Here is a 25,906-nt window from a genome sequence, read left to right as displayed (position 1 = left end):
TGTTTTTAGTATTTACCCTGGGCTCCAGCACCGCCAGCTGGTTCTCGGCAGTTCCATTGGCTCTTGTACCTTCTGCTACCCATCCGGGTTCCAGTACCGTCAGCTGGTTCTCGGCAGTGTCTTTGGCACGGGTACTCCCTCCTGCCCAGCCTGGTTCCAGCACGCCAGCTGTTTCCGGGTAGTGTCAACGTCACTTTGCCTCCAATGCGTTGTCCTGTCGTGTTGCGGTCGGGTTAGCCGACTCTATGGTGCCTGCAGTTTAGGTGACTCCTATGTGGGCTGCGGGATCTGGCAATGAAGGCTGGTTCCATAGTGCCAATAGGACAAGCACCCTCTGTAGGACTGTGGGTTTTGGTAACTGCGGCCGGCTCGCGGCCTTGAACTTTTTTTTTACATGGGTACCTTCTGCTACCCATCCGGGTTCCAGTACCGTCAGCTGGTTCTCGGCAGTGCCTTTGGATTAGGTGCCTCCTTCTCGGTATCCAAGTTCCACCAACGTCTGCTGGTCCTTGGTAGTGCTTTCTGGCACAGGTACCTCCTGCTTAGTAACCGAGTTCCAGTAACATCAGCTGGTCCTCGGTAGTTCCATTGGCTCTTGTACCTTCTGCTACCCATCCGGGTTCCAGTACCGTCAGCTGGTCCTCGGTAGTTCCATTTGCTCTTGTATCTTCTGCTACCCATCCGGGTTCCAGTACCGTCAGCTGGTTCTCGGCAGTGCCTTTGGATTAGGTGCCTCCTTCTCGGTATCCAAGTTCCACCAACGTCTGCTGGTCCTTGGTAGTGCTTTCTGGCACAGGTACCTCCTGCTTAGTAACCGAGTTCCAGTAACATCAGCTGGTCCTCGGTAGTTCCATTGGCTCTTGTACCTTCTGCTACCCATCCGGGTTCCAGTACCGTCAGCTGGTCCTCGGTAGTTCCATTTGCTCTTGTATCTTCTGCTACCCATCCGGGTTCCAGTACCGTCAGCTGGTTCTCGGCAGTGTCTTTGGCACGGGTACTCCCTCCTGCCCAGCCTGGTTCCAGCACGCCAGCTGTTTCCGGGTAGTGTCAACGTCACTTTGCCTCCAATGCGTTGTCCTGTCGTGTTGCGGTCGGGTTAGCCGACTCTATGGTGCCTGCAGTTTAGGTGACTCCTATGTGGGCTGCGGGATCTGGCAATGAAGGCTGGTTCCATAGTGCCAATAGGACAAGCACCCTCTGTAGGACTGTGGGTTTTGGTAACTGCGGCCGGCTCGCGGCCTTGAACTTTTTTTTTACATGGGTACCTTCTGCTACCCATCCGGGTTCCAGTACCGTCAGCTGGTTCTCGGCAGTGCCTTTGGATTAGGTGCCTCCTTCTCGGTATCCAAGTTCCACCAACGTCTGCTGGTCCTTGGTAGTGCTTTCTGGCACAGGTACCTCCTGCTTAGTAACCGAGTTCCAGTAACATCAGCTGGTCCTCGGTAGTTCCATTGGCTCTTGTACCTTCTGCTACCCATCCGGGTTCCAGTACCGTCAGCTGGTCCTCGGTAGTTCCATTTGCTCTTGTATCTTCTGCTACCCATCCGGGTTCCAGTACCGTCAGCTGGTCCTCGGTAGTTCCATTTGCTCTTGTATCTTCTGCTACCCATCCGGGTTCCAGTACCGTCAGCTGGTTCTCGGCAGTGCCTTTGGATTAGGTGCCTCCTTCTCGGTATCCAAGTTCCACCAACGTCTGCTGGTCCTTGGTAGTGCTTTCTGGCACAGGTACCTCCTGCTTAGTAACCGAGTTCCAGTAACATCAGCTGGTCCTCGGTAGTTCCATTGGCTCTTGTACCTTCTGCTACCCATCCGGGTTCCAGTACCGTCAGCTGGTCCTCGGTAGTTCCATTTGCTCTTGTATCTTCTGCTACCCATCCGGGTTCCAGTACCGTCAGCTGGTTCTCGGCAGTGCCTTTGGATTAGGTGCCTCCTTCTCGGTATCCAAGTTCCACCAACGTCTGCTGGTCCTTGGTAGTGCTTTCTGGCACAGGTACCTCCTGCTTAGTAACCGAGTTCCAGTAACATCAGCTGGTCCTCGGTAGTTCCATTGGCTCTTGTACCTTCTGCTACCCATCCGGGTTCCAGTACCGTCAGCTGGTCCTCGGTAGTTCCATTTGCTCTTGTATCTTCTGCTACCCATCCGGGTTCCAGTACCGTCAGCTGGTTCTCGGCAGTGTCTTTGGCACGGGTACTCCCTCCTGCCCAGCCTGGTTCCAGCACGCCAGCTGTTTCCGGGTAGTGTCAACGTCACTTTGCCTCCAATGCGTTGTCCTGTCGTGTTGCGGTCGGGTTAGCCGACTCTATGGTGCCTGCAGTTTAGGTGACTCCTATGTGGGCTGCGGGATCTGGCAATGAAGGCTGGTTCCATAGTGCCAATAGGACAAGCACCCTCTGTAGGACTGTGGGTTTTGGTAACTGCGGCCGGCTCGCGGCCTTGAACTTTTTTTTTACATGGGTACCTTCTGCTACCCATCCGGGTTCCAGTACCGTCAGCTGGTTCTCGGCAGTGCCTTTGGATTAGGTGCCTCCTTCTCGGTATCCAAGTTCCACCAACGTCTGCTGGTCCTTGGTAGTGCTTTCTGGCACAGGTACCTCCTGCTTAGTAACCGAGTTCCAGTAACATCAGCTGGTCCTCGGTAGTTCCATTGGCTCTTGTACCTTCTGCTACCCATCCGGGTTCCAGTACCGTCAGCTGGTCCTCGGTAGTTCCATTTGCTCTTGTATCTTCTGCTACCCATCCGGGTTCCAGTACCGTCAGCTGGTTCTCGGCAGTGTCTTTGGCACGGGTACTCCCTCCTGCCCAGCCTGGTTCCAGCACGCCAGCTGTTTCCGGGTAGTGTCAACGTCACTTTGCCTCCAATGCGTTGTCCTGTCGTGTTGCGGTCGGGTTAGCCGACTCTATGGTGCCTGCAGTTTAGGTGACTCCTATGTGGGCTGCGGGATCTGGCAATGAAGGCTGGTTCCATAGTGCCAATAGGACAAGCACCCTCTGTAGGACTGTGGGTTTTGGTAACTGTGGCCGGCTCGCGGCCTTGAACTTTTTTTTTACATGGGTACCTTCTGCTACCCATCCGGGTTCCAGTACCGTCAGCTGGTTCTCGGCAGTGCCTTTGGATTAGGTGCCTCCTTCTCGGTATCCAAGTTCCACCAACGTCTGCTGGTCCTTGGTAGTGCTTTCTGGCACAGGTACCTCCTGCTTAGTAACCGAGTTCCAGTAACATCAGCTGGTCCTCGGTAGTTCCATTGGCTCTTGTACCTTCTGCTACCCATCCGGGTTCCAGTACCGTCAGCTGGTCCTCGGTAGTTCCATTTGCTCTTGTATCTTCTGCTACCCATCCGGGTTCCAGTACCGTCAGCTGGTTCTCGGCAGTGTCTTTGGCACGGGTACTCCCTCCTGCCCAGCCTGGTTCCAGCACGCCAGCTGTTTCCGGGTAGTGTCAACGTCACTTTGCCTCCAATGCGTTGTCCTGTCGTGTTGCGGTCGGGTTAGCCGACTCTATGGTGCCTGCAGTTTAGGTGACTCCTATGTGGGCTGCGGGATCTGGCAATGAAGGCTGGTTCCATAGTGCCAATAGGACAAGCACCCTCTGTAGGACTGTGGGTTTTGGTAACTGCGGCCGGCTCGCGGCCTTGAACTTTTTTTTTACATGGGTACCTTCTGCTACCCATCCGGGTTCCAGTACCGTCAGCTGGTTCTCGGCAGTGCCTTTGGATTAGGTGCCTCCTTCTCGGTATCCAAGTTCCACCAACGTCTGCTGGTCCTTGGTAGTGCTTTCTGGCACAGGTACCTCCTGCTTAGTAACCGAGTTCCAGTAACATCAGCTGGTCCTCGGTAGTTCCATTGGCTCTTGTACCTTCTGCTACCCATCCGGGTTCCAGTACCGTCAGCTGGTCCTCGGTAGTTCCATTTGCTCTTGTATCTTCTGCTACCCATCCGGGTTCCAGTACCGTCAGCTGGTTCTCGGCAGTGTCTTTGGCACGGGTACTCCCTCCTGCCCAGCCTGGTTCCAGCACGCCAGCTGTTTCCGGGTAGTGTCAACGTCACTTTGCCTCCAATGCGTTGTCCTGTCGTGTTGCGGTCGGGTTAGCCGACTCTATGGTGCCTGCAGTTTAGGTGACTCCTATGTGGGCTGCGGGATCTGGCAATGAAGGCTGGTTCCATAGTGCCAATAGGACAAGCACCCTCTGTAGGACTGTGGGTTTTGGTAACTGCGGCCGGCTCGCGGCCTTGAACTTTTTTTTTACATGGGTACCTTCTGCTACCCATCCGGGTTCCAGTACCGTCAGCTGGTTCTCGGCAGTGCCTTTGGATTAGGTGCCTCCTTCTCGGTATCCAAGTTCCACCAACGTCTGCTGGTCCTTGGTAGTGCTTTCTGGCACAGGTACCTCCTGCTTAGTAACCGAGTTCCAGTAACATCAGCTGGTCCTCGGTAGTTCCATTGGCTCTTGTACCTTCTGCTACCCATCCGGGTTCCAGTACCGTCAGCTGGTCCTCGGTAGTTCCATTTGCTCTTGTATCTTCTGCTACCCATCCGGGTTCCAGTACCGTCAGCTGGTTCTCGGCAGTGTCTTTGGCACGGGTACTCCCTCCTGCCCAGCCTGGTTCCAGCACGCCAGCTGTTTCCGGGTAGTGTCAACGTCACTTTGCCTCCAATGCGTTGTCCTGTCGTGTTGCGGTCGGGTTAGCCGACTCTATGGTGCCTGCAGTTTAGGTGACTCCTATGTGGGCTGCGGGATCTGGCAATGAAGGCTGGTTCCATAGTGCCAATAGGACAAGCACCCTCTGTAGGACTGTGGGTTTTGGTAACTGCGGCCGGCTCGCGGCCTTGAACTTTTTTTTTACATGGGTACCTTCTGCTACCCATCCGGGTTCCAGTACCGTCAGCTGGTTCTCGGCAGTGCCTTTGGATTAGGTGCCTCCTTCTCGGTATCCAAGTTCCACCAACGTCTGCTGGTCCTTGGTAGTGCTTTCTGGCACAGGTACCTCCTGCTTAGTAACCGAGTTCCAGTAACATCAGCTGGTCCTCGGTAGTTCCATTGGCTCTTGTACCTTCTGCTACCCATCCGGGTTCCAGTACCGTCAGCTGGTCCTCGGTAGTTCCATTTGCTCTTGTATCTTCTGCTACCCATCCGGGTTCCAGTACCGTCAGCTGGTTCTCGGCAGTGTCTTTGGCACGGGTACTCCCTCCTGCCCAGCCTGGTTCCAGCACGCCAGCTGTTTCCGGGTAGTGTCAACGTCACTTTGCCTCCAATGCGTTGTCCTGTCGTGTTGCGGTCGGGTTAGCCGACTCTATGGTGCCTGCAGTTTAGGTGACTCCTATGTGGGCTGCGGGATCTGGCAATGAAGGCTGGTTCCATAGTGCCAATAGGACAAGCACCCTCTGTAAGACTGTGGGTTTTGGTAACTGCGGCCGGCTCGCGGCCTTGAACTTTTTTTTTACATGGGTACCTTCTGCTACCCATCCGGGTTCCAGTACCGTCAGCTGGTTCTCGGCAGTGCCTTTGGATTAGGTGCCTCCTTCTCGGTATCCAAGTTCCACCAACGTCTGCTGGTCCTTGGTAGTGCTTTCTGGCACAGGTACCTCCTGCTTAGTAACCGAGTTCCAGTAACATCAGCTGGTCCTCGGTAGTTCCATTGGCTCTTGTACCTTCTGCTACCCATCCGGGTTCCAGTACCGTCAGCTGGTCCTCGGTAGTTCCATTTGCTCTTGTATCTTCTGCTACCCATCCGGGTTCCAGTACCGTCAGCTGGTTCTCGGCAGTGCCTTTGGATTAGGTGCCTCCTTCTCGGTATCCAAGTTCCACCAACGTCTGCTGGTCCTTGGTAGTGCTTTCTGGCACAGGTACCTCCTGCTTAGTAACCGAGTTCCAGTAACATCAGCTGGTCCTCGGTAGTTCCATTGGCTCTTGTACCTTCTGCTATCCATCCGGGTTCCAGTACCGTCAGCTGGTCCTCGGTAGTTCCTCAGCTTTCTTGTACCTTCTGCTACATTTCCAAGTTCAAGCTTTTTGAAATGGTTCTTGGTAATCACTCTGGATCTCCCTGACGAGGACCCTGAAGACGAGGACCCTGAAGACCAACCCTAAGAAGACGAGGACCCCGAAGACAATGACCCTGAAGACGAGGACCCTGAAGACCACCCCGAAGAAGACGAGGACCCTGAAGACCACCCCGAAGAAGACGAGGACCCTGAAGACCACCCCGAAGAAGACGAGGACCCCGAAGACGAGGACCCAGAAGACCAACCCGAAGAAGACGAGGACCCCGAAGACGAGGACCCCCGAAGACGACGACCCTGAAGACCACCCCGAAGAAGACCAAGAAGATGACCCTGAAGAAGTTGACCAAGAAGACAAAGAAGAGAAGACAAGCACCAAGATACAGAAAAACAAGAGACAGAAAACCAAGAAGCAGAAATACAAGAAGCTGCAGAACAAAAAGCGGAAGAACATTAAGCATAAGACTAAAAATCAGAGCAAAAGATAATATCTAAATTATAAGCAGAAGATGACTAAGCAGTGTATGGGGGTGAGTCCGTTCCTCCTCGTGGTGCCCCTGGAAAAGACCTGCTGCTGCAGGCCAAACTGAACGCGGACAAATCCTGTTGTAAATCTTTTGTGACGGGCAGAACGAAAGGTGTAATGTCCAACCTTTTATAGATAACAACTACAGGAATGCCTGTCACAAATAAGAATATGATGAAGAAGAAGAATATGAAGAAGATGAAGAAGTAGAATATGAAGAATGTAAAAAAAAGAATAATACGAAGAAGGTGAAGAAGAAGAAGGTGAAGAAGAAGTGGATGAAAAAGATGCTGAGGATGATGAAGGAGAAAGTGTGGGAGAAGTAAAAAAGAAGGTGAAGAGCATGGAAGTAGTGAAACATAAATATCTGACAAAATATAAAAATACTTAACATAGTTAATATTTCCGTAACTCAGAACATAATAAAAAAATATTAATTCCTGCTATTCCATTTGACTGGGCTAAACCTCTATGCCTTTATTGTCTCCCCCACCTCCCCCAATACATTCTACATTATTCTTAGTTGTTTTCCTTCATGTAGAAATAACCTACAAGGAAAGAAAGGGTTTATTTTAATTCCGATATTTATGTCCCATTGACTTGCATTGGTTTCCGGTATCGGAATCGGCGATATCCGATACTTTTTCGGTATCGGTCCGATCCAATCCGATCCGATATTTCCCGATATCGGAAGGTATCGCTCAACACTATTAACCACCAAAATGAGTGGAAAAAGGCCTGCTGCTGGTGGAAAGGGGAATAGGCGTGTTGAGAAGGGGAAAAAAGGTTGTGTCCGTGGGGTAGGTGTTAAAGCAACAGTAACATCTGCAGAAGAAAGACCATCTTCCAGCGAATCTAAAATGTCTACTTCTTTTAGCGGACAATGTGATAAGATCCCTTTCTTGCGGCCACGCCAATCGCTACAAATTCCAGATGAGGCACAAAAACAGCAGGTGCTTCAACGGATATCAAGTGTTCCTTTAAGTGGGCTCTCCTCCACATCAACTTCAACATCACAAATACTCCAGTCCTCAAAGGTGTCACCCCAATCGCACTTGCTTCCTCACAGCTCCGAAATCTCCCGCTGCCCGTCTGAGTATGAGGTAGAACAGATGGTTGAGTCTGCAGAGCTGTTTACTCATACTATAGCCTGGGAATCAGAGGTCGACTCCAGTGCTTCTGTGAATCCAGACGAGGAAATGATCTGCACTGATGCTCAGAATCTTTATGAGTCGGATCCAGGACCAGACGCAGAAGGTTCTGACCATAATTTAGACCCTTATTCCCAAACTGTAACTCCTGTTGGTGGAGACAATGAGGAAGATGATGATGAGACTCAAATACCTGATTGGAGCGACAACTTTAGTTTTTTGTCAGGGCAGGAACAGGTTGGCTCTGAGGACGACGGGTGTGATAACGCACAAGGTGATGAAGATGAGGTTGCAGATCTCACTTACTGTCAACCCACAGTCAGCCAAGAGATGAGGTCAGCAGAGGAGGTGCAGGAGGATGCTAGTGACGACGAGGTCAGGTTGCGCCTTCCTGGACAGAGACGTAGTACTGGAAGCACATCAACAACTGCATCCTCAAACACAACTCTGCCTCTCACCACAAGTCGTGGTGGCTCTTCAGGTCGCATGGGTGCTAAGCCTTGCATAGCCTGGGCATTTTTTCAGATCGATAAAGATGACCCAACTCGTGTTATCTGTAACATTTGTCAGCAAAAGCTAAGTAGAGGCCAAAAAATACATAGTTTGAGTACTTCATGCATGAACCGGCACATGGACATGAAGCATAAGTTGCAGTGGGAAGCTCACTGTGCTACAATGCGGCCTAGCCGGCCGGGCCAACCGCCGTCTGCCATATCTTGTGCATCCGCGGCCTCTTCATCCTCTGTGACTGGGGGGACAGCAGTCACACCTGTTTTGGGGCGCAGACCTGCCACCTCTTTACCCGCAACAGCCAGCGTGATTGGCAGGTCATCATTTTCTTTGGAGGTGGTAACACCAGCTGGTCTTGAGCGCTGTCCGACATCGATAGCACCACCTTTGGATCAAGGCAACCTAACATGTCCGCCTGCATCTTCCTCACAGACCGGCAGTTTGCCGGGGACACCCTTATCAACCCCGTCTAAGCACAATAGCCAGCCCTCGGTCCCTCAGATGTGGACAAGTAAAAGACCATTTCCTCCTAGCCATGAGAAACCTAAGAGGTTGAATTTCACCATCTGCAAGCTCTTGGCTACAGAAATGCTGCCTTTCCTCCTGGTGGACACAGAGGATTTTCGAGACCTTATGTCCGTCGCAGTGCCCCAGTACCAGATGCCCAGTCGGCACTACTTCTCAAAGAAAGGTGTGCCTGCGCTCCACCAGCATGTCGCACACAACATCACCGCTTCTTTGAGAAACCCTGTGTGTGACAGGGTGCATTTCACCACAGACACTTGGACGAGTAGGCATGGACAGGGGCGTTACATGTCGCTGACTGGGCACTGGGTAACTATGGTGACAGCAGGACAAGGGGCTGCTGTCCAAGTCTTGCCGTACCCACGAGTTGTGCGTCAATCCTCTTTATGTCAAAGTTCCTCCACTGCTTCTGCCTCCTCAACCTCCTTGCGGTCTTCCACCTGCACCCAAAGCCTGCCTGGTCATGCCACAAGCTTTCTAACTGCGCAGAAGGGATCCTGCACACCTCCTTACTATGCTGGCAGCAGGGCTCAACGTCATGAGGCGGTTTTTACTTTGAAATGTCTGGGAAATGTGAGTCACACAGCTGAGGAGTTGTTGTCAGCTCTGGAGAACAAATTTCATGAATGGTTGTCTCCACTGGACCAGAAACCAGGGAAGGCTTTGTGCGACAATGCTGCAAACCTGGGTGCGGCCCTTCGCCGGGGCAATGTCACACACGTGCCTTGTATGGCTCACGTGTTGAACCTGGTTGTCCAGCAATTTTTAGCCCACTATCCCGGACTAGATAGCCTTCTGCAGAGGGCACGGTCGCTGTGTGCTCACTTCCGCCGTTCGCATCCCGCAGCTCAGCGACTTACATCTCTACAGAAGTCGTTGGGCCTGCCACTTCACCGGCTAAAATGCGATGTGCCTACCCGGTGGAATTCAACTCTGCACATGTTGCAGCGACTGTGGCAGCACCGACAAGCCCTGGTGCAATACGTTCTGACGTATTGCCTGGGCCAACGAGATCCAGAGGTGGGGCAAATCACGCTGGAGGAGTGGTCTCAGATCAGGGACCTATGCACCCTTCTGCACAGTTTTGAAATGGCGACGAAGATGTTTAGTGCTGACGATGCCATTATCAGCATGACTATTCCGGTGATTTACATGCTGGAGCACATGTTAAACAGAATTCGGAGTCAGGTGGTGGCAGTAGAGGAGGAGGAGTTGTATGCGGAAGGGCTAACATCTGCAAGGTCCAGACGGTCGGCAGCACCAAGGCGGCAGGCATGTGAGGGTGGGGGAGATGGTTTTACCAGGGCGCATGGTAGCAGCCAAACTAGTGAGGAAGGTGCAGGAGCCCAGGAAGAAGTGGAGGACGAACTGATGGAAGACTCATCAGATGAGTGAGACCTTGATCACATTTCTGTTGTGCGAGGTTGGGGGGAGAGGACAGAGGAAGGAAGCATGATTGTTACCTTGCCACCAACACAACAGGGTCTTGGTGCTCCTGGATGCGCAACATACATGAGTGCCTTCTTGCTGCACTACCTGCAACATGACCCTCGAATTGTGAGAATTAGAAATAATCCTGACTACTGGGTTGCCACACTGTTAGATCCCCAGTTCAAAAGTAAATTTGCAGAAATTATTCCTGCCATAGAAAGGGATGCACGCATGCAGAAGTATCAGCAGAGACTGTTGCAGAATCTTACATGTGCTTTTCCACAAAACACCAGTGGTGCACGTAGTGAATCTCACAGTTCCAACTTGCCAACCGTGGGACCGTCGAGTGTTCAGCACTCAAACCGTAACAGAACCACAGTATCTGCTGGTAACATCAATTTTGCGGAATCATTTCACCACTTTTTTAGCCCATCCTTTGCAGGGCCACAGGAGACAAGAAGTCTGACACATAGTCAACGCCTAGAAACGATGGTACAGGAGTATCTCCAAGTAAACATTGAAGCCATGACTGTGTCACTGGACCCTTGCTCTTTTTGGGCTTCCAATCTGGATAAATGGCCGGAGCTAGCCACTTACGCCTTGGAGATCTTGTCATGCCCCGAAGCCAGCGTTCTGTCTGAACCAGTGCTGCTGGTGGTGTGCTGACAGATAAGCGCACGCGGCTCTCCACTGATAATGTAGACAGACTCACGTTCATAAAGATGAACAAATCATGGATCTGAAACGACTTTTCTACCCCTGTGTCATCTTGGGGAGAGTAAAAGCTTGATGATTGGTTAAAATCACCTCACCAACCATTTTAAGCTTTCAAATTACTAATCATGTTTATCTGTATCTTGGCTGGAAAATAATTTGGGCTTTGTAGCAGTGTGCAGCACTGATTCTATTAGGCCATCTATACTAAGCTCCACCAGATTTAAAATTAATAATAATTTTTAGCTGCATCTAGCCCGGAAAATAATTTTGGGGCTCCGAGATGCGCAAGACACAAGTGCCTTCTTGCTGCACTACCTGCAACATGACCCTCATATTGTCAGAATTCGAAGTAATCCTGACTACAGGGTTGCCACACTCTTAGATCCCCCAAACTTTTCGATCAACCTTTTCATTTTAATAAAGACCAAAAAAATGAAATTATAAGCATTAGCAGGTTATTAGAAACTGAAATCAAACAGTTTTCAACTCAAAACTTTATTCTAGGTGATGTTACATTGTCAAATAGGACCCCTTGTTCGAAAGGAGCTTCTGAACTCTCTCGTCCATTGAATTTGTCAGGTTTTGGATGGTTTCTGCTTCAATTGTTTTGCATGAGGACAGAATACCCTCCCAGAGCTGTTGCTTAGATGTGAACTGCCTCCCACCATCATAGACACTCCTTTTGATGATGCTCCAGAGGTTCTGAATGGGGTAGAGGTCAGGGGAGCATGGGGGTCACACCATAAGTTTGTCCCCTTTTATGCCCATATCAGCCAGAGATGCAGATGTTTTATGTGCAGCATGAGATGGTGCATTATCATGCATAAAAATGATCTTGCTGTGGAATACACGGTTCTTCTTCTTGAACCATGGCAGGAAGTGCTGTTTGAGAAAATCCACATACATTATGGAGTTCATCTTTACCCCTTCAGGGATCCTAAAGGGGCTGACAATTTCTCTCCCCATGATTCCAGCCCAAAACATTACTCCACCTCCTCCTTGTTGGCGCTGTAGCCGAGTTTGCGTGGGGTGTCCATCAACCAGCCATCCTCCACTCCATCCATCTGGACCATCGAGCGTTGCACGGCACTCATCCATGAACAAAACAGTTTTAAAAACAGTCTTCATGCAATGTTTGGCCCACTGGAGCCGTTTCTGCTTGTGTGAAGTGGATAGAGGAGGTCGACAGGATGGCGTATGCACAGCTGCAAACCTCTGAAGGACCCTGCATCTTGTTGTTCGGGGGACGTTGGAGGCACCAGCAGCTTCAAAAACTTGTCTGCTGCTATGACAAGGCTTTTTTGCCGCTGATCTTTTAACCTGACGTAATTGCCTGTAGGAAAGAGTCCTCAATTTGCCCTTATCAGCACGCACATGTGTGTACTGTGAATCGGCTGCATACTTCTTGATTGCCAAGACACTTCATCCTGATCATCGCACAATGTTGATTGTAGTCATGCCTTGACCTAAACACTCCACAATTTGTTGCTCCTCAGCAGCCGACACATCCTTTTTCTTTCCCATTTTGGCAGAAAATGTAGGCTGCTTAATAATGTGGGACAGCCTTCTTAAGTAGTCTTGCCTTTCATTGGACACACCTGCCAAGCTAATTAGCACAGGTGTCTGCAATTGCTTACAGTGATATAAAGAGCCCTGACACACATCACCATCAATGAGTTTAACTGACAAACAAACAAATTGTTCCCTTATCACTCCTAAACACTTTTTACATAATAATTTGGAACACAGTGTACATGTGCTTTTCCACAAAACACCAGTGGTTCAAGTAGTGAATCTCACAGTTCTAACTTGCCAACCGTGGTCTGTATGGAGTTGTTCAATAAAGGGCCCAAAATTAAGATAACATAGATGGGAGAGGTCTCTATGAATAGGAATCCCTAAGTATTTGATACCCTGTGAGGGCCAGGCAAAGGGAAAGTTGGACTGGATGGAATCCGGTATGGATTTGGGGAGGAGGCATCGAGGGCCTCAGACTTCGCTGCATTGATTTTAAAATTTGACCATGTAACAAAGTGATCTATTTCAGCCATAACAGCATGGATGGATATATGTGATTGAGTGATATATACTAGGACATCATCAGCAAATAGAGAGCACTTGTACTCGGTGCCTCCCACCTCAATCCACCTAATATTGGGGTTATGGCGAATTGATGAGAGCAGGTGCTCCGTCACTAGGATGTATAAGAGAGGGGACAGAGGACATCCCTGCCTTGTCCCATTGGTGATTGTGAAAGGTGATGAAAATGTTCTGATGCACCCCCTGGGCCTTGGGACACCCGGAGCCGGACCCTTTTTGGTGGATGCTGGTGGTTGTAGTCTCCATGGCGGCGACCCGGTTCCGTAGCTCAGGGCGGTCAAACCAGTGGCGGAACTATTTATGTGGTTTTGATGTTTAAATGTCCGACTACACCACCCGTGGATTGCGGTCAGAGTGAACCGCCGCTGCAGGGCAGACCGCTGAGGCTGGTGTTGTGGGTGCAGCAGAGCATAGCATAACTCCCCACGGGAGGAGTATAGCCTCAGGGCAGTGTATGCGGAGGATGGGGGTGATGGTGCAGGGCAGCAGCAGTAATGACACGGAGTCAGTGATGCAGTCCAGGGCCTTTACTCACAGTTCTTATTATCCAGACCACGTCTGCAGGTAACGGCTGCCCACGTCGTACTGTGCTCACCAGGTGAGGGGCTCAGACAACTCCCAGATAACTTTGGAGCGCTTCACAGGACCCACTTTGTGTGTCCTTTGTCTGGCCTTTCTTACCAACCCTTCTGTCCGGCTGCCTCGGGCCTCCTCTTGGTAAACTTGGCGCCAGTTTCCCTGACCCTATGTGGTGCCTTCATAGCGGGTGTAGCGAGGGGCTGCACCACATAAAATGTCACAGCCTCTGGTTTCTAGCTGAGGGTCGTTTCCTGCCTCCACTAGTTTCGGGGACCGGTCTCCCCCTTTGGCCTGACCCCCCCACACAGGTGGATTCGGGCGTGCGGTGGCGACTCGCCCGTCCGCACCCCTGGGATCCCTTCATTCCTCGTTCCTGGAGCCTTCTCCGCTCCTCTTCCTTCCTTCTACCTCTTCCAGTCCTGGGCCTCTGTTACTAGGCCCGCCTCCGGAGCAGAGCTCATGCAGAGCCCCTGCTCCCTGTCACTTCTGCTCAGACTTCTCTGCACTGAACTAAGATGGTGCACACCTTTTATACTCCCTTCTCAATGCACCCAGGAACTGCTTCCTCCCTGCTCGTGCACTACAGGGTTCCCCTTCCTCAGTGTTCCCTCCCCCCACTCCAGCCAGGGACAGGGAGTATCGTGCCCATCTCAGGGGCATATTGGTCGCCCTGCCCCACGGCAATGTGGTGTAATGCGTGCAGGTGTCGGGTCCTGATCCACACTACATCCTTACCTGAGAGTGAGATATCACACCTCTGGGTGAGGTGCAATACCTCTGTAGCAACTGAGCCCTCAGGGTGCTACAGTTCCATTTATCTTCAGCCTAGGTGACGTATTGCGATACAGGGCCATGATTTTGGCTATAAAAGGGTCCCCTAGACCACTACCCCAAGCTTTTTAAGAGAATCATATATGGCGTGCCAGGAGACTCTATGGAATGCTTTCTCAGCATCCAACGAGAGTATCTAATTACAAATTTTTAACTGCATCTAGCCCAGGAAATACTTTGTGCCTAGTAGCAGTGTCTGCTAGTCAGTGGATTATCCCGGCTGTTAAGCAAGCTACACCACCTGTTGTTTGGACACTTAATTTTTTCAAAGGAAATGCTTCGGGACCACGGGATACTCAGTCAAGAGCATCAGGAGGCACCCCAAGGCATAGGGGCTGGGATTGGCAGTAGGATGCCTTGCGGTGGACAGCCGAGCTCGATCCTTATAAAAGCTTTTTAACTGCAGCAGCTTTAGTGGACGCTACTAGAGCTGGAATTACGCGGCTGCTGGCATGAGACTTGCCCTCCAATAGATCCTTGTAAATGGATTTAAAGTGTATTCATTGAAATTAGAGAGACAATTTAAATTAAAAAGCTTAGAACTGCCTCCACCACAGGGGGGCTCACTCGACCCACCAGCGGACAGGCACCAGTATTGGGAGAGGGGGGCTGGCCAACAGGGTTCACCGCGGCTCTGGCACAAACCCGGCGACACGGAGGTGTCACGGGCTGGAGCGGACTGGCCGTGACATGCCTATATCTGTGTCTCCCCCTCCTTTTACTCCTCCACCTCTTTTCTTTTCGCATGACTATATGTACTTGTCACTTTTCCATGTGTTAGTTATGTCTTCTGAGCAGTTTGTCAGCTTTTGGACACCTTTGAAGGTGTTTTCTATGTGTTTCTATGTGTTTTTGTTTGCCTGCCATTGGTTTTAACGGTGTTCGAAGGTGTTCGATGAACAGTTCGACGAACAGTTCGGCGAACACATGGGTGTTCGACGAACCGAACCGAACTCGAACACTACGGGGGTGGCTCAACACTACTCTGCAGTCCAGCTCACCCCAAACCATCAGGTCTGGTGACTGTGGAGGCCAGGTCATCTGGCGTAGCACCCCATCACTCATCTTCTTGGTCAAATAGCCCTTACACAGCCTGGAGGTGTGTTTGGGGTCATTGTTCTGTTGAAAAATAAATGATGGTCCAACTAAACGCAAACCGGATGGAAAAGCATGCCGCTACAAGATGCTGTGGTAGCAATGCTGGTTCAGTATGCCTTCAATTTTGAATAAAGCCCCAACAGTGTCACCAGCAAAGCACCCCCACACCATCACACCTCCTCCTCCATGCTTCACGGTGGGAACCAGGCATGTAGAGTCCATCCGTTCACCTTTTCTGCATCGCACAAAGACACGGTGGTTGGAACCAAAGATCTCAAATTTGGACTAATCAGACCAAAGTACAGATTTCCACTGGTCTAATGTCCATTCCTTGTGTTCTTTAGCCCAAACAAGTTTTTTCTGCTTGTTGCCTGTCCTTAGTAGTGGTTTCCTAGCAGCTATTTTACCATGAAGGCCTGCTGCACAAAGTCTCCTCTTAACAGTTGTTGAAGAGATGTGTCTGCTGCTAGAACTCTGTGTGGCATTGACCTGGTCTCTATTCTGAGCTGCTGTTAACCTGCGATTTCTGAGGTTGGTGACTCGAATAAACTTATCCTCAGAAGCAGAGGTGACTCTTGGTCTTCCTTTCCTGGAGCGGTCCTCATGTCAGCCAGTTTCTTTGTAACGCTTGATGGTTTTTGCAACTGCACTTGGGGACACTTTCAAAGTTTTCCCAATTTTTTGGACTGACTGACCTTCATTTCTTAAAGTAATGATGGCCACTCATTTTTCTTTACTTAGCTACTTTTTTCTTGCCATAATACAAATTCTAACAGTCTATTCTGTAGGACTATCAGCTGTGTATCCACCAGACTTCTGCACAACACAACTGATGGTCCCAACCCCATTTATAAGGCAAGAAATCCCTCTTATTAAACCTGACAGGGCACACCTGTGAAGTGAAAACCATTTCCGGTGACTACCACTTGAAGGTCATCAAGAGAATGCCAAGAGTGTGCAAAGCAGTCATCAAAGCAAAAGGTGGCTACTTTGAAGAACCTAGAATATAAGACATATTTTCAGTTGTTTGACACTTTTTTGCTAAGTATTTAATTCCATATGTGTTAATTCATAGTTTTGATGTCTTCAGTGTGAATGTACAATTTTCAAAGTCATGAAAATACAGAAAAATCTTTAAATGAGAAGGTGTGTCCAAACTTTTGGTCTGTACTGTACATCTAGCTCTGAAAAAAATATTTGGGCTTGTAGCAGTGTGTGGGACTTGTTCTATTAGTCCATCTATACTAACCTCCACCAGGTTGCAAATTCAAAATAATTTTTATCTGCATCTAGCGCGGAAAAAATATTTGGGCTTGTAGCAGTGTGTGGGACTTGTTCTATTAGTCCATCTATACTAACCTCCACCAGGTTGCAAAATCAAAATAATTTTTATCTGCATCTAGCTCTGAAAAAATATTTGGGCTTGTTGCAGTGTGTGGGACTTGTTCTATTAGTCCATCTATACTAACCTCCACCAGGTTGCAAATTCAAAATAATTTTTATCTGCATCTAGCTCTGAAAAAATATTTGGGCTTGTAGCAGTGTGTGGAACTTGTTCTATTAGTCCATCTATACAAACCTCCACCACCTGTGTATGTAATAAAATTGTTTTACTGCATCTAACCCAGCAAATACTTTTGGGCTAATACCACAGTTTGGCCACTCAGCTCTGCTCGGTTCCCATCCATTGTTTTTTGTGCAAACAACTCCAGAGTTGTCAATTAGTTAACCACCAAAATGAGTGGAAAAAGGCCTGCTTCTGGTGGAAAGGGGAATAGGCGTGTTGGGAAGGGAAAAAAAGGTTGTGTCCGTGGGGTAGGTGTTAAAGCAACAGTAACATCTGCAGAAGAAAGACCATCTTCCAGCCAAACTAAGATGTCTACTTCTTTTAGCGGACAATGTGATAAGATCCCTTTCTTACGGCCACGCCAATCGCTACAAATTCCAGATGAGGCACAAAAACTGCAGGTACTTCAATGGATATCAAGTGCTCCTTTAAGTGGGCTCTCCTCCACCTCATCTTCAACATCACAAATACTCCAGTCCTCAGAGGTGTCACCCCAATTGCACTTGCTTCCTCACAGCTCCCAAGTCTCCAGCTGCCCGTCTGAGTATGGGGTAGAACAGATAGTTGAGTCTGCAGAGCTGTTTACTCATACTATAGCCTGGGAACCAGAGGTCGACTCCAGAGCTTCTGTGAATCCAGATGCGGAAATGATCTGCACTGATGCCCAGAATTTTTATGAGTCGGATCCAGGAACAGACGCAGAAGGTTCTGACCATAATGTAGACCCTCGCTCCCAAACTGTAACTCCTGTTGATGGAGACAATGAGGAAGACAATGATGAGACTCAAATACCTGATTGGAGCGACAACTTGAGTTTTTTGTCAGGGCAGGAAGAGGTTGGCTCTGAAGACGACGGGTGTGATAACACACAGGGTGATGATGATAAGGTTGGAGATCCCAGTAGTGTTGAGCCACCCCCGTAGTGTTCGAGTTCGGTTCGGTTCGTCGAACACCCGTGTGTTCGCCGAACTGTTCGTCGAACTGTTCGTCGAACACCTTCGAACACCGTTAAAACCAATGGCAGGCAAACAAAAACACATAGAAACACATAGAAAACACCTTCAAAGGTGTCCAAAAGCTGACAAACTGCTCAGAAGACACAACTAACACATGGAAAAGTGACAAGTACATATAGTCATGCGAAAAGAAAAGAGGTGGAGGAGTAAAAGGAGGGGGAGACACAGATATAGGCATGTCATGCCCTTCTAAAATCCAAAAAGTGAGAAGCCGACACGTTCAGTCCGCTCCTGCCCGTGCCACCTCCGTGTCGCCGGGTTTGTGCCAGAGCCGCGGTGAACCCTGACGGCCAGCCCCCCTCTCCCAATACTGGTGCCTGTCCGCTGGTGGGTCGAGCGAGCCCCCCTGTGGTGGAGGCAGCTCTAAGCTTTTTAATTTAAATTGTCTCTCTAATTTGAATAAATACACTTTAAATCCATTTACAAGGATCTATTGGAGGGCAAGTCTCATGCCAGCAGCCGCGTAATTCCAGCTCCAGTAGCGTCCACTAAAGCTGCTGCAGTTAAAAAGCTTTTATAAGGATCGAGCTCGGCTGTCCACCACAAGGCATCCTACTGCCAGTCCGAGCCCCTATGCCTTGGGGTGCCACCTGATGCTCTTCACTGAGTATCCCGTGGTCCCGAAGCATTTCCTTTGAAAAAATGAAGTGTCCAAACTACAGGTGGTGTAGCTTGCTTAACAGCCGGGATAATCCGCTGACTAGCAGACACTGCTACTAGGCACAAAGTATTTCCTGGGCTAGATGCAGTTAAAAATTTGTAATTAGATACTCTCGTTGAATGCTGAGAAAGCATTCCATAGAGTCTCCTGGCACGCCATATATGATTCTCCTAAAAAGCTTGGGGTAGGGGTCTAGGGGACCCTTTTATAGCCAAAATCACGGCCCTGTATCGCAATACGTCACCTAGGCTGAAGATAAATGGAACTGTACCACCCTGAGGGCTCGGTTGCTACAGAGGTATTGCACCTCACCCAGAGGTGTGATATCTCACTCTCAGGTAAGGATGTAGTGTGGATCAGGACCCGACACCTGCATGCATTACACCACATTGCCGTGGGGCAGGGCGACCAATATGCCCCTGAGATGGGCACGACAGTCCCTCTCCCTGGCTGGAGTGGCGGGAGGGAACACTGAGGAAGGGGAACCCTGTAGTGCAGGAGCAGGGAGGAAGCAGTTCCTGGGTGCATTGAGAAGGGAGTATAAAAGGTGGGCACCATCTTAGTTCAGTGCAGAGAAGTCTGAGCAGAAGTGGCAGGGAGCAGGGGCTCTGCATGAGCTCTGCTCCGGAGGCGGGCCTAGTAACAGAGGCCCAGGCCTGGAAGAGGGAGAAGGAAGGAAGAGGAGCGGAGAAGGCTCCAGGAACGAGGAACGAAGGGATCTCAGGGGTGCGGACGGGCGAGTCGCCACCGCACGCCCGAATCCATCTGCGTGGAGGGGTCAGGCCAAAGGGGGAGACCGGTCCCCGAAACTAGTGGAGGCAGGAAACGACCCTCAGCTAGAAACAGGAGGCTGTGACATTTTATGTGGCGCAGCCCCTCGCTACACCCACTAGGAAGGCACCACATAGGGTCAGGGAAACTGGCGCCAAGTTTACCAAGAGGAGGCCCGAGGCAGCCGGACAGAAGGGTTGGTAAGAAAGGCCAGACAAAGGACACACAAAGGGGGTCCTGTGAAGCACTCCAAAGTTATCTGGGAGTTGTCTGAGCCCCTCACCTGGTGAGCACAGTACGACGTGGGCAGCCGTTACCTGCAGACGTGGTCTGGATAATAAGAACTGTGAGTAAAGGCCCTGGACTGCATCACTGACTCCGTGTCATTACTGCTGCTGCCCTGCACCATCACCCCCATCCTCCGCATACACTGCCCTGAGGCTATACTCCTCCTGTGGGGAGTTATGCTACACTCTGCTGCACCCACAACACCAGCCTCAGCGGTCTGCCCTGGAGCGGCGGTTCACTCTGACCGCAATCCACGGGTGGCGTAGTCGGACATTTAAACATCAAAACCACATAAATAGTTCCGCCACTGGTTTGACCGCCCTGAGCCACGGAACCGGGTTGCCACCACGGAGACTACAACCACCAGCATCCACCAAAAAGGGTCCGGCTCCGAGTGTCCCAAGGCCCAGGGGGCGCGTCAGAACATTTTCATCACCTTTCACAATCACCAATGGGACAAGGCAGGGATGTTCTCTGTCCCCTCTCTTATACATCCTAGTGACGGAGCACCTGCTCTCATCAATTTGCCATAACCCCAATATTAGGTGGATTGAGGTGGGAGGCACCGAGTACAAGTGCTCTCTATTTGCTGATGATGTCCTAGTATATATCACTCAATCACATATATCCATCCATGCTGTTATGGCTGAAATAGATCACTTTGTTACATGGTCAAATTTTAAAATCAATGCAGCGAAGTCTGAGGCCCTCGATGTCTCCCTCCCTAAATCCATATAGGATTCCATCCAGTCCAACTTTCCCTTTGCCTGGCCCTCACAGGGTATCAAATACTTAGGAATTCCTATTCATAGAGACCTCTCCCATCTATGTTATCTTAATTTTGGGCCCTTTATTGAACAACTCCATACAGACCACAGTTGGCAAGTTAGAACTGTAAGATTCACTACGTGAACCACTGGTGTTTTGTGGAAAAGCACATGTACACTGTGTTCCAAATTATTATGCAAAAAGTGTTTAGGAGTGATAAGGGAAGAATTTGTTTGTTTGTCAGTTAAACTCATTGATGGTGATGTGTGTCAGGGCTCTTTATATCACTGTAAGCAATTGCAGACACCTGTGCTACTTAGTTTGGCAGGTGTGTCCAATGAAAGGCAAGACTACTTAAGAAGGCTGTCTCACATTATTAAGCAGCCTACATTTTCTGCCAAAATGGGAAAGAAAAAGGATGTGTCGGCTGCTGAGAAGCAACAAATTGTGGAGTGTTTAGGTCAAGGCATGACTACAATCAACATTGTGCGATGATCAGGATGAAGTGTCTTGGCAATCAAGAAGTATGTAGCTGATTCACAGTACACACGTGTGCGTGCTGATAAGGGCAAATTGAGGACTCTTTCCTACAGGCAATTACGTCAGGTTGAAAGAGCAGCGGCAAAAAAGCCTTGTCAAAGCAGCAGACAAGTTTTTGAAGCTGCTTGTGCCTCCAACGTCCCCCGAACAACAAGATGCAGGGTCCTTCAGAGGTTTGCAGCTGTGCATACGCCATCCTGTCGACCTCCTCTATCCACTTCACACAAGCAGAAACGGCTCCAGTGGGCCAAACATTACATGAAGACTGATTTCAAAACTGTTTTGTTCACGGATGAGTGCCGTGCAGCACTCGATGGTCCAGATGGATGGAGTGGAGGATGGCTGGTTGATGGACACCCCACGCAAACACGGCTACAGCGCCAACAAGGAGGAGGTGGAGTAATGTTTTGGGCTGGAATCATGGGGAGAGAGATTGTCGGCCCCTTTAGGATCCCTGAAGGCGCTAAAGATGAACTCCATAATGTATGTGGATTTTCTCAAACAGCACTTCCTGCCATGGTTCAAGAAGAAGAACCGTGTATTTCACAGCAAGATCATTTTTCTGCATGATAATGCACCATCTCATGCTGCACATAAAACATCTGCATCTCTGGCTGATATGGGCATAAAAGGGGACAAACTTATGGTGTGACCCCCATGCTCCCCTGACCTCTACCCCATTCAGAACCTTTGGAGCATCATTAAAAGGAGTGTCTATGATGGCGGGAGGCAGTTCACATCTAAGCAACAGCTCTGGGAGGGTATTCTGTCCTCATGCAAAACAATTGAAGCAGAAACCATCCAAAACCTGACAAATTCAATGGACGAGAGAGTTCAGAAGCTCCTTTCGAACAAGGGGTCCTATGTGAAAATGTAACATCATCTAGAATAAAGTTTTGAGTTGAAAACTGTTTGATTTCAGTTTCTAACAACCTGGTAATGCTTATAATTTCAAAAATGACCATTTTTTTGGTCTTTATTAAAATGAAAAGGTTGATCGAAAAGTTTGGGGGATCTAAGAGTGTGGCAACCCAGTAGTCATGATTACTTCGAATTCTGACAATATGAGGGTCATGCTGCAGGTAGTGCAGCAAGAAGGCACTTATGTGTTTTGTGCATCTCGGAGCCCCAAAATTATTTTCCGGGCTAGATGCAGCTAAAAATTATTATTAATTTTAAATCTGGTGAAGCTTTAGTATAGATGGCCTAATAGGATCAGTGCTGCACACTGCTACAAAGCCCAAATTATTTTCCAGTCAAGATACAGATAAACATGATTAGTAATTTTAAATCTGGTGGAGCTTATTATAGATGGCCTAATAGAATCAGTGCTGCATACTGCTACAAAGCCCAAATTATTTTCCAGCCAAGATACAGATAAACATGATTAGTAATTTGAAAGCTTAAAACGGTTGGTAGGGTGATTTTAACCAATCATCAAGCTTTTACTCTCCCCAGGATGACACAGGGGTAGAAAAGTCGTTTCGGATCCACGATTTGTTCATCTTTATGAACGTGAGTCTGTCTACATTATCAGTGGAGAGCCGCGTGCGCTTATCTGTCAGCACACCACCAGCAGCGCTGAACACACGTTCAGACAGAACGCTGGCTGCGGGGCATGACAAGATCTCCAAGGCGTAAGTGGCTAGCTCCAGCCATTTATCCAGATTGGAAGCCCAAAAAGAGCAAGGGTCCAGTGACACAGTCGTGGCTTCAATGTTTACTTGGAGATACTCCTGTACCATCGTCTCTAGGCGTTGACTATGTGTCAGACTTCTTGTCTCCTGTGGCCTTGCAAAGGATGGGCTAAAAAAGTGGTGAAATGATTCCGCAAAATTGATGTTACCAGCAGATACTGTGGTTCTGTTACGGTTTGAGTGCTGAACACTTGACGGTCCCACGGTTGGCAAGTTGGGACTGTGAAATTCACTACGTGCACCACTGGTATTTTGTGGAAAAGCACATGTAAGATTCTGCAACAGTCTCTGCTGATACTCCTGCACGCGTGCATCCCTTTCTATGGCAGGAATAATTTCTGCAAATTTACTTTTGTACCGGGGATCTAACAGTGTGGCAACCCAGTAGTCAGGATTATTTCTAATTCTCACAATTCGAGGGTCATGTTGCAGGTAGTGCAGCAAGAAGGCACTCATGTGTGTTGCGCATCCAGGAGCACCAAGTCCCTGTTGTGTTGGTGGCGAGGTAACAATCATGCTTCCTTCCTCTGTCCTCTCCCCCCAACCTCGCACAACAGAAATGTGATCAAGGTCTCCCTCATCTGATGAGTCTTCCATCAGTTCGTCCTCCACTTCTTCCTGGGCTCCTGCACCTTCCTCACTAGTTTGGCTGCTACCATGCGCCCTGGTAAAACCATCTCCCCCACCCTCACATGCCTGCCGCCTTGGTGCTGCCGACCGTCTGGACCTTGCAGATGTTAGCCCTTCCGCATACAACTCCTCCTCCTCTACTTCCTCCACCTCCTCTTGTGCCACCACCTGACTCCGAATTCTGTTTAACATGTGCTCCAGCATGTAAATCACCGGAATAGTCATGCTGATAATGGCATCGTCAGCACTAAACATCTTCGTCGCCATTTCAAAACTGTGCAGAAGGGTTCATAGGTCCCTGATCTGAGACCACTCCTCCAGCGTGATTTGCCCCACCTCTGGATCTTGTTGGCCCAGGCTATACGTCACAACGTATTGCACCAGGGCTTGTCGGTGCTGCCACAGTCGCTGCAACATGTGCAGAGTTGAATTCCACCGGGTAGGCACATCGCATTTTAGCCGGTGAAGTGGCAGGCCCAACGACTTCTGTAGAGATGTAAGTCGCTGAGCTGCGGGATGCGAATGGCGAAAGTGAGCACACAGCGACCGTGCCCTCTGCAGAAGGCCATCTAGTCTGGGATAGTGGGCTAAAAATTGCTGGACAACCAGGTTCAACACGTGAGCCATACAAGGCACGTGTGTGACATTGCCCCGGCGAAGGGCCGCAGCCAGGTTTGCAGCATTGTCGCACACGGCCTTCCCTGGTTTCAGGTCCAGTGGAGACAACCATTCATGAAATTGGTTCTCCAGAGCTGACCACAACTCCTCAGCTGTGTGACTCACATTTCCCAGACATTTCAATGTAAAAACCGCCTGATGACGTTGAGCCCTACTGCCAGCATAGTAAGGAGGTGTGCAGGATCCCTTCTGTGCAGTTAGAAAGCTTGTGGCATGACCAGACAGGCTTTGGGTGCAGGTGGAAGACCGAGAGGAGGTTGAGGAGGCAGAAGCAGTGGAGGAACTTTGACATAAAGAGGATTGACGCACAACTCGTGGGGACGGCAAGACTTGGACAGCAGCCCCTTGTCCTGCTGTCACCATAGTTACCCAGTGCCCAGTCAGCGACATGTAACGCCCCTGTCCATGCCTACTCGTCCAAGTGTCTGTGGTGAAATGCACCCTGTCACACACAGAGTTTCTCAAAGAAGATGTTGTGTGCGACATGCTGGTGGAGCGCAGGCACACCTTTCTTTGAGAAGTAGTGCCGACTGGGCATCTGGTACTGGGGCACTGCGACGGACATAAGGTCTCGAAAATCCTCTGTGTCCACCAGGCGGAAAGGCAGCATTTCTGTAGCCAAGAACTTGCAGATGGTGAAATTCAACCTCTTAGCTTTCTCATGGCTAGGAGGAAATGGTCTTTTACTTGTCCACATCTGAGGGACCGAGGGCTGGCTATTGTGCTTAGACGGGGTTGATAAGGGTGTCCCCGGAAAACTGCCGGTCTGTGAGGAAGATGCAGGCGGACATGTTAGGTTGCCTTGATCCAAAGGTGGTGCTATCGATGTCGGACAGCGCTCAACACCAGCTGGTGTTACCACCTCCAAAGAAAATGATGACCTGCCAATCACGCTGGCTAATGCGGGTAAAGAGGTGGCAGGTCTGCGCCCCAAAACAGGTGTGACTGCTGTCCCCCCAGTCACAGAGGATGAAGAGGCCGCGGATGCACAAGATATGGCAGACGGTGGTTGGCCCGGCCGGCTAGGCCGCATTGTAGCACACTGAGCTTCTCACTGCAACTTATGCTTCATGTCCATGTGCCGGTTCATGCATGAAGTACTCAAACTATGTATTTTTTGGCCTCTACATAGCTTTTGCTGACAAATGTTACAGATAACACGAGTTGGGTCATCTTTATCGATCTGAAAAAATGCCCAGGCTATGCAAGGCTTAGCACCCATGCGACCTGAAGAGCTACCACGACTTGTGGTGAGAGGCAGAGTTGTGTTTGAGGATGCAGTTGTTGACGTGCTTCCAGTACTACGTCTCTGTCCAGGAAGGCGCAACCTGACCTCGTCGTCACTAGCATCTTCCTCCACCTCCTCTGCTGACCTCATCTCTTGGCTGACTGTGGGTTGACAGTAAGTGGGATCTCCAACCTCATCATCATCACCCTGTGCGTTATCACACCCGTCGTCCTCAGAGCCAACCTGTTCCTGCCCTGACAAAAAACTAAAGTTGTCGCTCCAATCAGGTATTTGAGTCTTATCATCGTCTTCCTCATTGTCTCCACCAACAGGAGTTACAGTTTGGGAATGAGGGTCTACATTATGGTCAGAACCTTCTGCGTCTGGTCCTGGATCCGACTCATAAAGATTCTGGGCATCAGTGCAGATCATTTCCTCGTCTGGATTCACAGAAGCGCTGGAGTCGACCTCTGATTCCCAGGCTATAGTATGAGTAAACAGCTCTGCAGACTCAACCATCTGTTCTACCTCATACTCAGACGGGCAGCTGGAGATTTGGGAGCTGTGAGGAAGCAAGTGCGATTGGGGTGACACC

General features: G+C 49.8%; 1 protein-coding gene across 1 annotated transcript in view; it reads right to left on the bottom strand.

The window, feature by feature from the left end:
- The window catches only part of LOC141160805 (gamma-crystallin 1), an 84,066-nt gene that overhangs the window by 25,609 nt on the left and 32,551 nt on the right, over positions 1-25,906 (bottom strand). The window lies entirely within an intron of this gene.

This window comes from Phyllobates terribilis, unplaced genomic scaffold, assembly GCF_046119375.1.
Source record: "Phyllobates terribilis strain yellow unplaced genomic scaffold, ASM4611937v1 Scaffold_9__5_contigs__length_417890890, whole genome shotgun sequence".
NCBI classification, from domain to species: domain Eukaryota; kingdom Metazoa; phylum Chordata; class Amphibia; order Anura; family Dendrobatidae; genus Phyllobates; species Phyllobates terribilis.
The sequence above is the reverse complement of the archived record's forward strand: the minus strand, read 5'-3'. Positions and strand labels throughout refer to the sequence as shown.